Genomic DNA, 13,568 nt, shown 5'->3' on the forward strand with positions numbered 1-13,568 from the left:
CTTCAATAAGAAATGAAACAGGAGATGTTACAACTGATATAACTGAAATACAAAAGATCATTCAAGGCTACTGTGAACATCTTTAGGCACATAAACTAGAAAACCTAGAAGAGATGAATAAATTCCTAGAAAAATACAGCCCTCCTAGATTAAATCAGAAATAAGTAGATACCCTGAACAGATCAATAAAAGGCAGAGAGATTGAAATGGTAATTTAAAAATTACCAACAAAAAATGTCCAAGACCAGACAAATTTACAGAAGAATTTTACCAGTTTGTTAAAAGAAACGTTGGTACCAATACTTTTCACATATTCACAATGTAGAGAAAAAAGGGAACCCACTCTAATTCATTACATGAATCCAGCATCACCCTAATCCCAAAACCAGGAAAGGACATAACCAAAAGAAGAAACTACAGACCAATATCCCTGACGAACATAGATGCTAAAATCTTTAGCAAAATACTAGCTAACCGAATCCAACAACATATCAAAAAATAATCCACGATGATTAAGTGGTGTTCATACCAGGGATGCAGGGATGTTTTAAGATATGCAAGTCAATAAATGTGATACACCACATAAACAGAATTAAAAGCAAAAATCACATAATTATCTCAATAGATGCAGAAAAAGCATTTGACAAAATCTGGCATCTGTCTATGATTAAAACTCTCAGCAATATTGACATACAAGAGATGGACCTCAATGTAATAAAAAGCCACCTACGACAAACCCACAGCCAAAAAAATACTGAATGAGGAAAAGTTGAGATGGTCTGGCTTGGCGGGTCCCACCCCCACGGAGCCCAGCAAACTAAGATTCACTGGCATGAAATTCTCGTTGCCACCACAGCAGCAGCCTGAGATGGACCTGGGACACTCAAGCTTGGTGGGGGGAGGAGCATCCACCATTGCTGAGGCTTGAGTAGGCACTTTTACCCTTACAGTGTAAACAAAGCCTCTGGAAATTTCGAACTGGGCAGAGCTCACTGCAGCTCAGCAAGGCTGCTGTGACCAGATTGCCAGATTTCTCCTCTCTGGGCAGGGCACCTCTGAAAAAAAGGTAGCAGCGCCAGTCAGGGACTTATAGATAAAACCCCCATCTCCCAGGGACAGAGCACTTGGGGGAAGGGGCGGCTGTGGGCACAGCTTCAGCAGACTTAGAAGTCCCTGCCTGACGGCTCTGAAGAGAGCAGCGGACCTCCCAGCACAGCGATGGAGCTCTGCTAAGGGTCAGACTGCCTCCTCAAGTGGGTCCCTGACCCCCATGTATCCTGACTGTGAGACACCTCCCAGTAGGGGCCGACAGACACCTCATACAGGAGAGCTCCAGCTGGCATTTGGCAGGTTCCCCGCTGGGATGAAGCTTTCAGAGGAAAAAAACAGGCAGCAATCTTTGCTGTTCTACAGCCTCGGCTGGTGATACCCAGGAAACAGGGTCTGGAGTGGACCTCCAGGAAACTGCAGCAGACCTGCAGCAGAGGGACCTGACTGTTAGAAGGAAAACTAACAAGCAGAAAGGAAGAGCACGTCCACTCAAAGACCACATCCAAAGGTCACCAGCATCAAAGAACAAAGGTAGATAAATCCACAAAGATGGGGAGAAACCAGTGCAAAAAGTCTGAAAATTCCAAAAACCAGAACACCTCTTCTCCTCCAAAGGATCACAACTCCTTGCCAGAAAGGGAACAAAAGTGGACAGGGAACGAATTTGACAAATTGACAGAAGTAGGCTCCAGAACGTGGGTAATAACAAACTCTTCCAAGCTAAAGGAGCATGTTCTAACCCAATGCAAGGAAGCTAAGAACCTTGAAAAAAGGTTAGATGAATTGCTAACTAGAATAACCAGTTTAGAGAAGAACATAAATGATATGATGAAGCTGAAAAACAGCACGAGGACTTCATGAAGCATACACAAGTATCAATTGCCTAATTGATCAAATAAAGAAAGGATATCAGAGATTAAAGATCAACTTAATGAAACAAAGTGAGAAGACAAGATTAGATAAAAAAAAAAAAATTAAAAGGAACAAACAAAGCCTCCAAGAAATATGGGACTATGTGAAAAGACCAAATCTGTTTGATTGGTGTACCTGAAAGTGATGGAGAGAATAGAACCCAGTTGGAAAACACTCTTCAGGATATTATGCAAGAGAACTTACCCAACCTAGCAAGGCAGGCCAACATTCAAATTCAGGAAATACAGAGAACACCACAAAGATACTCTTCAAGAAGAGCAACCCAAAGACACATAATCGTCAGATTCACCAAGGATGAAATGAAGGAAAAAATGTTAAGGGCATCCAGAGAGAAAGGTCGGGTTACTCACAAAGGGAAGCCAATCATACCAACAGCAGATCTCTCGGCAGACACCCTACATGCCAGAAGAGAGTGAAGGCCAATATTCAACATTCTTAAAGAAAAGAATTTTCAACCCAGAATTTCATATCCAGCCAAACTAAGCTTCATAAGAGAAGGACAAATAAAATCCTTTACAGACAAGCAAATGCTGAGAGATTTTGTCACCACCAGGCCTGCCCTACAAGAGCTCCTGAAGGAAGCACTAAACATGGAAAGGAAAAACCGGTACCAGCAACTGCAAAAACAAACCGAATTGTAAAGACCATTGACACTATGAAGAAACTGCATCAACTAATGGGCAAAATAACCAGCTAGCATCATAATGACAGGATCAAATTCACACATAACAATATTAACCTTAAATGTGAACAGGTGAAATGCCCCAGGTAAAAGACACAGACTGGAAAATTGGATAAAGAGTCAAGACCCATCAGTGTGCTGTATTCATGAGACCCATCTCACATGCAAAGACACACATAAGCTCAAAATAAAGAAATGGAGGAATATTTACCAAGCAAATGGAGAGAGAGAGAAAAAAAGCAGGAGTTGCAATCCCAATCTCTGATAAAAAACACTTTAAACCAACAAAGATAAAAAGAGACAATGAAGGGCAATACATAATAATAAAAGGATCAATGCAATAAGAAGCACTAACTATCCTAAATACATATGCACCCAATACTGGAGCATCCAGATTCATAAAGCAAGTCCTTAGAGACCTACAAAGAGCCTTATAATCCCACACAATAATAATGGGAAACTTTAACACCCCACCATCAATATAGACAGATCAATGATACAGAAACTTAACAAGGATATTCGGGACTTGAACTCAGCTCTGGACCAAGCAGACCTAATAGACAGCTACAGAACTCTTCACCCCGAATGAACAGGATATACATTCTTCTCAGCACCTCTTCTCACTTATTCTAAAATTGGCCACATAATTGGAAGTAAAACACTCCTCAGCAAATGCAAAAAATGGAAATCATAACAGTCTCTCAGACCACAGTGCAATCAAATTAGAACTCAGGATTAAGAAACCCACTCAAAACCACATAAATACATGGAAACTGAACAACCTGCTCCAGAATGACTACTGCATAAATAACGAAATGAAGTCACAAATAAAGATGTTCTCTGAAACCAATGAGAATGAAGACACAATGTACCAGAATCTCTGGGACACATTTAAAGCATTGTGTAGAGGGAAATTTATAGCACTAAATGCCCACAAGAGAAAGCAGGAACGATCTAAAATTGACACCCTAACTTCAAAATTAAAAGAACTAGAGAAGTAACAGCAAACAATTTCAAAAGCCATCAGAAGACAAGAAATAACTAAGATCAGAGCTGAACTAAAGGAGATAGAGACACGAAAAATGCTTCAAAAAAACAATAAATCCAGGAGCTTGTTTTTTGAAAAGATCAACAAAATAGACCACTTCCTCGACTAATAAAGAAGAAAAGAGAGAAGAATCAAATAGATGCAATAAAACATGATATAGGGGATATCACCACTGATCAAACAGAAATACGAACTACCATCAGATAATACTATAAACACCTCTATGCAAATAAACTAGAAAATCTAGAAGGGATGGATAAATTCCTGGACATGTACACCCTCCCAAGACTAAACTAGGAAGAAGCTGAATCCCTGAATAGAACAATAACAAGTTCTGAAACTGAGGCAGTAATTAATAGCCTACTAACCAAAAACAAAGCCCAGGACCAGATGGATGCACATCTGAGTTCTATCACAAGTACAAAAGGAGCTGCTACCATTCCTTCTGAAACTATTCCAAACAATAGAAAAAGGGGGAATCCTCCCTAATTCATTTTATGAGGCCAGCATCATCCTGATACCAAAACCTGGCAGAGACACAACAAAAAAAGAAAATTTCAGGCCAATATTGCTGATGAACATCAATACAAAAATCCTCAATAAAATACTAGCAAACCAAATCCAGCAGCACATCAAAAAGCTTATCTACCACGATAAAGTCGACTTCATACCTGGAATACAAGGCTGGTTCAACATACGCAAATTAATAAACATAATCCATCACATAAACAGAACCAATGACAAAAACCACATGATTGTCTCAATAGATGTAGAAAAGGCCTTCGACAAAATTCAACACCACTACATGCTAAAAACTCTCATAAAACTAGGAATGCGTCTCAAAATAATAAGAGCTATTTATGACAAACCCACAGCCAATATCATACTGAATGGGTAAAAACTGGAAGCATTCCCTTTGAAAACCGGCACAAAACAAGGATGCCCTCTCTCACCACTTCTACTCAACATAGTATTGGAAGTTCTGGCTAGTGCAATCAGACAAGAGAAAGAAATAAAGGGTATTCAAATAGGAAGAGAGGAAGTCAAATTGTCTCTGTTTGCAGATGACATGACTGTATATTTAGAAAACTCCATCATCTCAGCCCCAAATCTCCTTAAGCTGATAAGCAACCTCAGCAAAGTCTCCAGATACAAAATCAATGTGCAAGCATTCCTATACACCAATAGCAGACAAACAGAGAGCCAAATCATGAGTGAACTCCCATTCACAATTGCTACTAAAAGAATAAAATAACTAGGAATACAGCTTACATGGGATGTGAAGGACCTCTTCAAGGAGAACTACAAACCACTGCTCAAGGAAATAAGAGGTGACACAAACAAATGAAAAAAAATTCCATGTTCATGTATAGGAAGACTCAATATCATGAAAATGGCCATATTCCCCAAAGTAATTTATAGATTCAATGCTATCCCCATCAAGCTACCATTGACTTTCTTCACAGAATTGGAAAAAACTACTTTAAACTTCATATGAAACAAAAAAAGAGCCTGCATAGCTAAGACAATCCTAAACAAAAAGAACAAAGCTGGAGGCGTCATGCTACCTGACTTCAAACTATACTACAAGTCTACAGTAACCAAAACAGCATGGTACTGGTACCAAAACAGATATATAGACCAATGGAACAGAACAGGCACCTCAGAAATAATATCACACATCCACAACCATCTGATCTTTGACAAACCTGACAAAAACAAGAAATGGGGAAAGGGTTCCCCATTTAATAAATGGTGCTGGGAAAACTGGCTAGCCATATGCAGAAAACTGAAACTGGACCCATTCCTTACACCTTGTACAAAAATTAATTCAAGATGGATTCAAGACTTAAATGTAAAATCTAAAACCATAAAAGTCCCAGAAGAAAACCTAAGCAATACCATTCAGGACAGAGGCATGGGCAAAGACTTCATGTCTAAAACACCAAAAGCAATGGCAACAAAAGCCAAAATTGACAAATGGGATCTAATTAAACTAAAGAGCTTCTGCACAGCAAAACAAACTATCTTCAGAGTGAACAGCAACCGACAGAATGGGAGAAAATTTTTGCAATCTATCCATCTGACAAAGGGCTAATATCCAGAATCTACAAACAAATCAATTTATAAGAAAAAAACAAAAAGTGGGCAAAAGACACAAACAGACACTTCTCAAAATAAGGCATTGATGCAGTCAACAAACGTATCAAAAAATGCTCATCATCATTGGTCATTAGAGAAATGCAAATCAAAACCATAATGAGATACCATCTCATGCCAGTTAGAATGGCAATCATTAAAAAGTCAGGAAACAACAGGTGCTGGAGAGGATGTGGAGAAATAGGAACACTTTTACACTGTTGGTGGGAGTGTAAATTATTTCATCCATTGTGGTAGATAGTGTGGTGAATCCTCAAGGATATAGAACTAGAAATACCATGTCTCAGCAATCCCATTATTTGGTATATACCCAAAGTATTATAAATCATTCTACTATAAAGACACATGCACACATATGTTTATTGCAGCAGTATTCACAATAGCAAAGAATTGGAACCAACTCAAATGTAAATCAATGATAGACTGGATAAAGAAAATATGGCACATATACACCATGGAATACTATGCAGCCATAAAGAAGAATGAGTTTCTGTCCGTTGCAGGGACATGGATGAAGCTGGAAATCATCATTCTCAGCAAACTATCACAAGAACAGACAATCAAACACTGCATGTTCTCACTCATAATTGGGAGTTGAACAATGAGAACACATGGACACAGGGAGGAGAACATCACACACCCGGGCCTGTCAGGGGTTGGGTGGCTAGGGGAGGGATAGCATTAGGAGAAATATCTAATGTAGGTGACGGATTGATGGGTGCAGCAAACCACCATGGCGCATGTATACCTATGTAACAAAACTGCACGTTCTGCACATGTACCCCAGAACTTAAAGTATAATCAAAAATTATTTTAATTAAAATATTTTAAAATCTAAAAAAATGACACAATGAACTTTGGGGACTCCGGGTGAAAGGGTGGGAAGGGTGTAAGGGATAAAATACTACAAATATGGTGCAGTGTATACTGCTCAGCTGATGGGTGCACCAAAATCTCACAAATTACCACTAAAGAACTTATTCATGTAACCAAACATCACCTGTTCCTCAGTAACCTATGGAAATAAAAAATAAATAAATAAAATAGACTGTGAGACTGCAAATATATATTCACAATAGCCAATATTTGGAAGCAACCTAAGTGTTTACCACCAGATGAATGAAGAAAATATAGTACGTATGCACAATGGAGTATTATTCAGCCATAAAAAGAATGAGATCTTCTTGTGTGCAACAACATGGATACAACTGGAGTTCATTACCTTAAGTGAGATAAGCCAGTCACAGAAGGACAAACTTTGCACCTTTTCACTTATTTGTGGGAGCTAAAAATTAAGACAATTAAAACTCCTGGAGATAGATTGTAGAAGGATGGTTACCAGAGGCTGAGAAGGGTAGTGAGGTATGGGGGAAATTTGGGGATGATTAAGTATTACCAAAAAATAGTAGAAAGGAAAACTGAGAGGTGGTATTTGCTAGCACAACAGGATGACAATAGTCATAGATAATTTAATTGTACACTTTAAAATAATCAAAATAATATAATTGGATTGTTTGTAATACATAGGAGAAAGGCTTTAGGTGATGCATTCTCCATTTGCCTTGATGGAATTAATATGCATGCATGCCTTTATCAAAATATCTCATGTAATCTACAACCGTATACACCTATTAACCCACAAAAATTAAAATTAAAAAATGTTAAAAAACATAAAAAGCAAGAAATTAAAAACGTACTACCAGAGAAAATTGCAAAGGAAGAAAAACGAAAAGGAAAAAAGAGAGAACCAACAAAGCAACCAGAAAAAAAAAAAAATAACAAAATGGCAATAGTTAAGTTTGTATCTAGCAATAATAACATTAAACGGAAATGGAGTAAACTCTCCAATCAAAAGACTTAGCATGGCTAAATAGATAAAAAGACAATACCCAACTACATGTTTTCTTTAAAAAAAAAATCTTACTTCACCTATAAAGACACATATAGACTGAAAATTGAAAAAGTGTAAAAAGATATTTCATTCAAATGAAAACCAAAAAAGAGCAGGAGTAGCTATACTTATATCAAATAAAATAGATTTTGAGAAAAAAAATCTATAAAAAGAGACAAAGAAGGTAATTATATAACAATTAAGGGGTCAATTCAGAAACAGAACATAAGAATTGTAAATGTATATGGACCCAACACTGGAGCGCCCAGACATATGAAGCAAATATTAGAGTGAAAAGCGACTCCACCAAAATACTGTTAGAACTAACAACAAATTGATTAAAGAATTAAATACAAGAATAACATACCAAAATCAGTAGCATTTCTATATGTCAACAGCAAACAATCAGAAAAAAAAAAAAAAAAAGAAGAGGGATCTTGTCGTGTGCAACAACACTGGCAGCAACTACAAATAAAATAAAATACCTGGGAACAAACTTAACCAAAGAAGTGAAAGGTCTCTATAATGAAAACTATAAAACACTGATGAAAGAAATTGAAGAAGAAACAAAAAAGGTGGAAAGATACTACATGTTCATGGATTGGAAGAATAAATACTGTTAAAATGTACGGACTACTCAAAGTAATCTACAGATGCAGTACAATCTCTGTCAAAATACTTATCACATTCTTAAACAGAAAACAATCCTAAAATTTATTTGGAACCCTAAAAGGCCCAAAATAGCCAAAGCCATCCTGAGAAAAACAAAGAAGCTGGAGGCATCACATCACTTGACTTCAAATTATACTAAAAACCATAGTAACCAAAATAGCATGATGCTGGCATAAAAACAGAAACAGACAAATGGAACAAAACAGAGAACCCAGAAATAAATGTATGTATTTACAGTCAGCTAATTTCCAACAAAAGTTTCAAGAACATGCACTGGGGGAATCACACACTCTTCAATAAATATTTATGGTGAAACTGGATGTCTATATGCAGAAGAATAAAATTAGACCTCTATCTCTTGCCATATACAAAATTCAAAACAAAGTGGATTAAATATTTAAATCCAAGACCTGAAATTATGAAACTACTAGAAGAAAACATTGGAGAAACATTCCAGGATATTGGTCTGGGAAAATATTTTTTAAGCAAGACTTCAAAAACACAGTCAACCAAAGCAAAACTAGACAAACGGGATCATACCAAGTTAAAAAGCTTCTGCACAGCAAAGAAAACAATCATCAAAGTGAAGAGACAAACCACAGAATAAAAGGAAGTATTTGCAAACTACCCATCTGACAAGAGATTAATAACCAGAATAAACTAAAAGCTCAAAAAAATTCAACACGGAAAAATCAATTTGACTAAAAGATGGGCAAAAGATCTGAATAGATGTTTTTCAAAACAAGACATACAAATGGCCAACATGTATATGGAAAAATGTTAACATCACTAAACATTTGAGAAATGCAAATCAAAACTACGATATCATCGCATTTCAGTTAAAATGATAATAACAAATGCTGACAAGGACACAGAGAAAGGAGAGCTCTTATACACTGTGGGAATGTATAAGAGCCACTAAGGACAATGGTATGGAGGTTCCTTGCAAAACTAAAAATAAAACTACCATATGATCCAGCAATCCCACTGCTGGGTATATATCTAAAACAAAGAAAAGCAGTATATTGAAAAGATATCTGAACACGCATGTATATCACAGCCACTATTTCTGATAGCGAACATATAGAATCAACCTAAGTGTCTACAAAGATGAACAAAGACTAATGTGATATGTATACACACTGTAACGTTATTCAGCCATAAAAAGTAATGAAATCCCGTCAACTGTAACAGCATGGATGTAGCTGGAGGAGATTATGCTAAGTGAAATAAGCCAGACACAGAAAGACAAATATTGCATGTTCTCACTAATATGTGAGAGCTAAAACAATCGAATTCATGGAGATAGAGAGTAGAATGATGGTTACCAGAGTTAAGGAAAGGGAGGGAAAGATAAAGTGGGGATGACTAATGTGTCCAAAATTCAGTCAGATAGAATGAATAAGATCCGGTATTCAGTATCACAATAGGATGACTATCGTTAACAATAATTTACTGTATATGTTTAAATAGCTACAATAGTAAAATTTGAATATTTCTAACTCCAAGAAAGAATAAGTACTTGTGAAGGATACCAAAAGCAATCCTGATGTGATCATTACACATTGTGTTCCTGTATCAAAACATCACACATGCCCTATAAATATATACATTTATTATGTACCCATAATGAGTAATGAATTTTAAAAAATTCAGTATCTGTGTTGAGATGGGGGAACCAAAAGGCAATACCAGAACTGTAGATGAAAAGGAAAGTACTAGCAGTAGGCATGTTTGAATATAGTTAGAAAGAAATAGGGTAGGATAAAGATCTTTAATCAACTACTGCATTTGAAATCATGGGTCTTGCCACTCTGGATGTAGTTTCATTTCTATTAACCAATGAACTTACGTGGTACAAATATAACATTAAACCAAATTAACTTAGTACTGGAATTGATCTTCCTTGGCACCTTATTAAGGTTGCCAAAATGAGAGCTATGGGTGGGGATAGGATTCTTGAAATTCTGCAGGTGGGAGCTGACTTATGGAAATTTATGTTTTGATATTTTATGTTTGTGATGCTATCGCATCCTAAGCTTGTGGATTGGAAAATTTCTATCTACTTGGAAATTAAATACGGTCCTTAAAAAAAAAAAAAAAAAAAGGTTGTCAGAACCATCTCTTTAATTCTCGGATCAAAAAGTGTTGAGTAATAACATCCCATGGAGTTTTTGATTATTTTTAGATGATCAGTTTTCTCTGCAAATATTCTTCAGGTTTATATAAGGTGGTTTGACAGAAAAGAGTATAGTCTCTGTCATTAAACTAATTTTTATCTCTGTGTCAATACTAATTTGACAATAAAGAATAATTAATAAATAGACCTTTCTTGGGCACTTACTATATATAGAACACTGTACTAGGAATAAAAAATATTAAAACTGACCTTACCCTTAAAGGTCTAAAAATCATATAGGAGAGACAAGATACACACACCTGAAAGAAACAAAAACACAAAACATAATATAGTTGTTAAGTGGTATGGAACAATGTAGAAAAGTGGCTAAGAACACATGCTTTGGAGTCATTCATTCTTTCACAAACCTTTAACGAGCACTTATTATATGTTATGTACTATGCTAGGTTTTGGAGATACAATGATTAGCAAGACCAGAGAATGCAAATTAAACTCACAATGAGGTATCACTACACATCTTTTACAAGGCTAAATTTTTTTTTAATTGTATATTACACTAAATGCCTGCAAAGATGGACAGAATCTGGATAATTCCTACATTGCTGGTGTGAATGAAAATTGGCAAAGTCACTCTTGCAAAGTCACATTCTCTGACCTCTTAGAGGTTACATTCTAGTTGGGAGAATCAGATAATGTACCTAACCTTTCTAAGCCTCTGTGTCTTCATCTGTAAAATAATGAAAATCCCATCTACTATGCAGGATTATAATAAGACCATAGGTCAATTAGACAATTAGAAGATTAGACAGGTCAATATTTGTAAAATCCCTGGCATGCAGGAGATACTCAAGCCATAGGCTATAAGGATTATATATCTTCTCAAAAAACATGTGTTTCCTCCCAAAGGGAGCTGTGGTGTAACTGAAATATAATGGATCTTTTGGTGTTTTTTGAATTTTGACTTGTTCACTTAACCGTGTGACTACAGTAAAGTTCTTTATGCACTCTGAAGCTATACTTTCATGTATAAAATGTACATAATACTCGTTTCATAGAGACGATTTTTAGGATTAAATAATATATTTGTAAAGTGCCTATTCCTTTACCTGACACATATTAGGTGTTTCTTCAATAGTCAAGTTCACAGGATTTATTGACCAAAGAGCACTGGACTAATCAGGTCCCTTGTGATAGATGAGGAGGCCTTGAAGAACATGAAGGAATGAATAATAAAGTAGTTTTCGAAGACTTCTCCCCAACCACCACCAGCAGCAGCAACAATTGGAAGCATTTTAGAAATGAAAATCCTTAGAACCTATGCTAGATCTACTGAATCTGAAACTTTGGGACTAGGAAACAGTGATCTGTGGGTTTTTAAAAAACTTTTACTTTGAAATAATTATAAATTCATTGATAATTGTAAGAAATAATACCAGGATAACCCATATACCCTTTACCCAATGGTGTCATATTGCATAGCTATTGTACAATACAACAACCATGAAATTGGCATTCACACAATCCACCAGTCTTATTCCACTTTACCAGTTTAACTTGGAGTGCGTGTGTGTGCGTGTGTGCGTATGAGTGTGTGTTAGTTCTGGTACATTCATGTGGCTATCACTACAGCCAAGATACAGAAAAGTACTATCACCACAAAGGTTCCTCATACCACCCTTAACTCATTCCCTCCTGCCCTCTCCCTAATTACTTGCAACCACTAATCTGTTCTCCATTTTTATAATATTGCCATTTAAAGAATGCTTTATAAATGGATTCATATAACATGTCAGTATGTGCCCTTTTGAGATTGGCTTTTTTTACTTAACTTAATTCTCTGGAGATTTGTTCAAGTGTTGCATGTATCAGTAATTATTTTTATTTTTGAGTACTATTTCATGATAGGAATGTACCACAGTTTAACAAGTCTCTCACTGAAGAACATCTGGTTGTTTTTAGTCACTGGCTATTATGAACAAAGCTGCTATGAATACTCATGCACAGTTACTGTGTAAGCATAAGCTTTTATTCATCTGGCATAAATGCGCAAGTGTGCAATCACTGGATTATATAGACTGCATGTGTGATTTTGTAATAAACATTATACTCTTCGCAAGAGTGACTTTGCCAATTTTCGTTCACACCGGTAATGTAGGAATTATACAGATTCTGTCCATCTTTGCCAGCATTTAGTGTAATATATAATTTTTAAAAAAAATCTAGCCTCGGCCGGGCGCGGTGGCTCAAGCCTGTAATCCCAGCACTTTGGGAGGCCGAGACGGGCGGATCATGAGGTCAGGAGATCGAGACCATCCTGGCTAACACGGTGAAACCCCGTCTCTACTAAAAATACAAGAAAATTAGCCGGGCGAGGTGGCGGGCGCCTGTAGTCCCAGCTACTCGGGAGGCTGAGGCAGGAGAATGGCGTGAACCCGGGGGAGCGGAGCTTGCAGTGAGCCGAGATCACGCCACTGCACTCCAGCCTGGGGCACAGAGCAAGACTCCGCGTCAAAAAAAAAAAAAAAAAAAAAAAAAAATTTAGCCTCATAAAAGATGTGTAGTGATACCTCATTGTGAGTTTAATTTGCACTTCCTTAATGGCTAATGTGATTGGTTAAGTTTATGTGTCAACTTGGCTAGGCCATAGTATATACAAATATTCAATCAAACATGTCTTATGTCACTGTGAAGGTGTTTTTTTAGATAAGATTCACATTTAAATTAGTAGACTTTGAGTAATGCAAATTACTGTCCAAAATGTGTCATAACGTCTATGGGCTTAATCCAATCAGTTGAAGACTTTAAGGTAAAGACTGACCTCCCCCAAAGAAGAGGGAATTCTGTCAGCAGGCTGCCTTCAGACTTAAAACTGCAACATCAATTGTTTCTTAGGTTTCCAGTCTACTGACCTACTCTGCAGATTTTAGACTTGACAGCCTCCACAATCACATGAGCCAATTTCTTAAAATAAACCTTTATTTCTGTCTCTCTA

This window comes from Macaca thibetana, chromosome X (assembly GCF_024542745.1).
Source record: "Macaca thibetana thibetana isolate TM-01 chromosome X, ASM2454274v1, whole genome shotgun sequence".
Taxonomy (NCBI): domain Eukaryota; kingdom Metazoa; phylum Chordata; class Mammalia; order Primates; family Cercopithecidae; genus Macaca; species Macaca thibetana.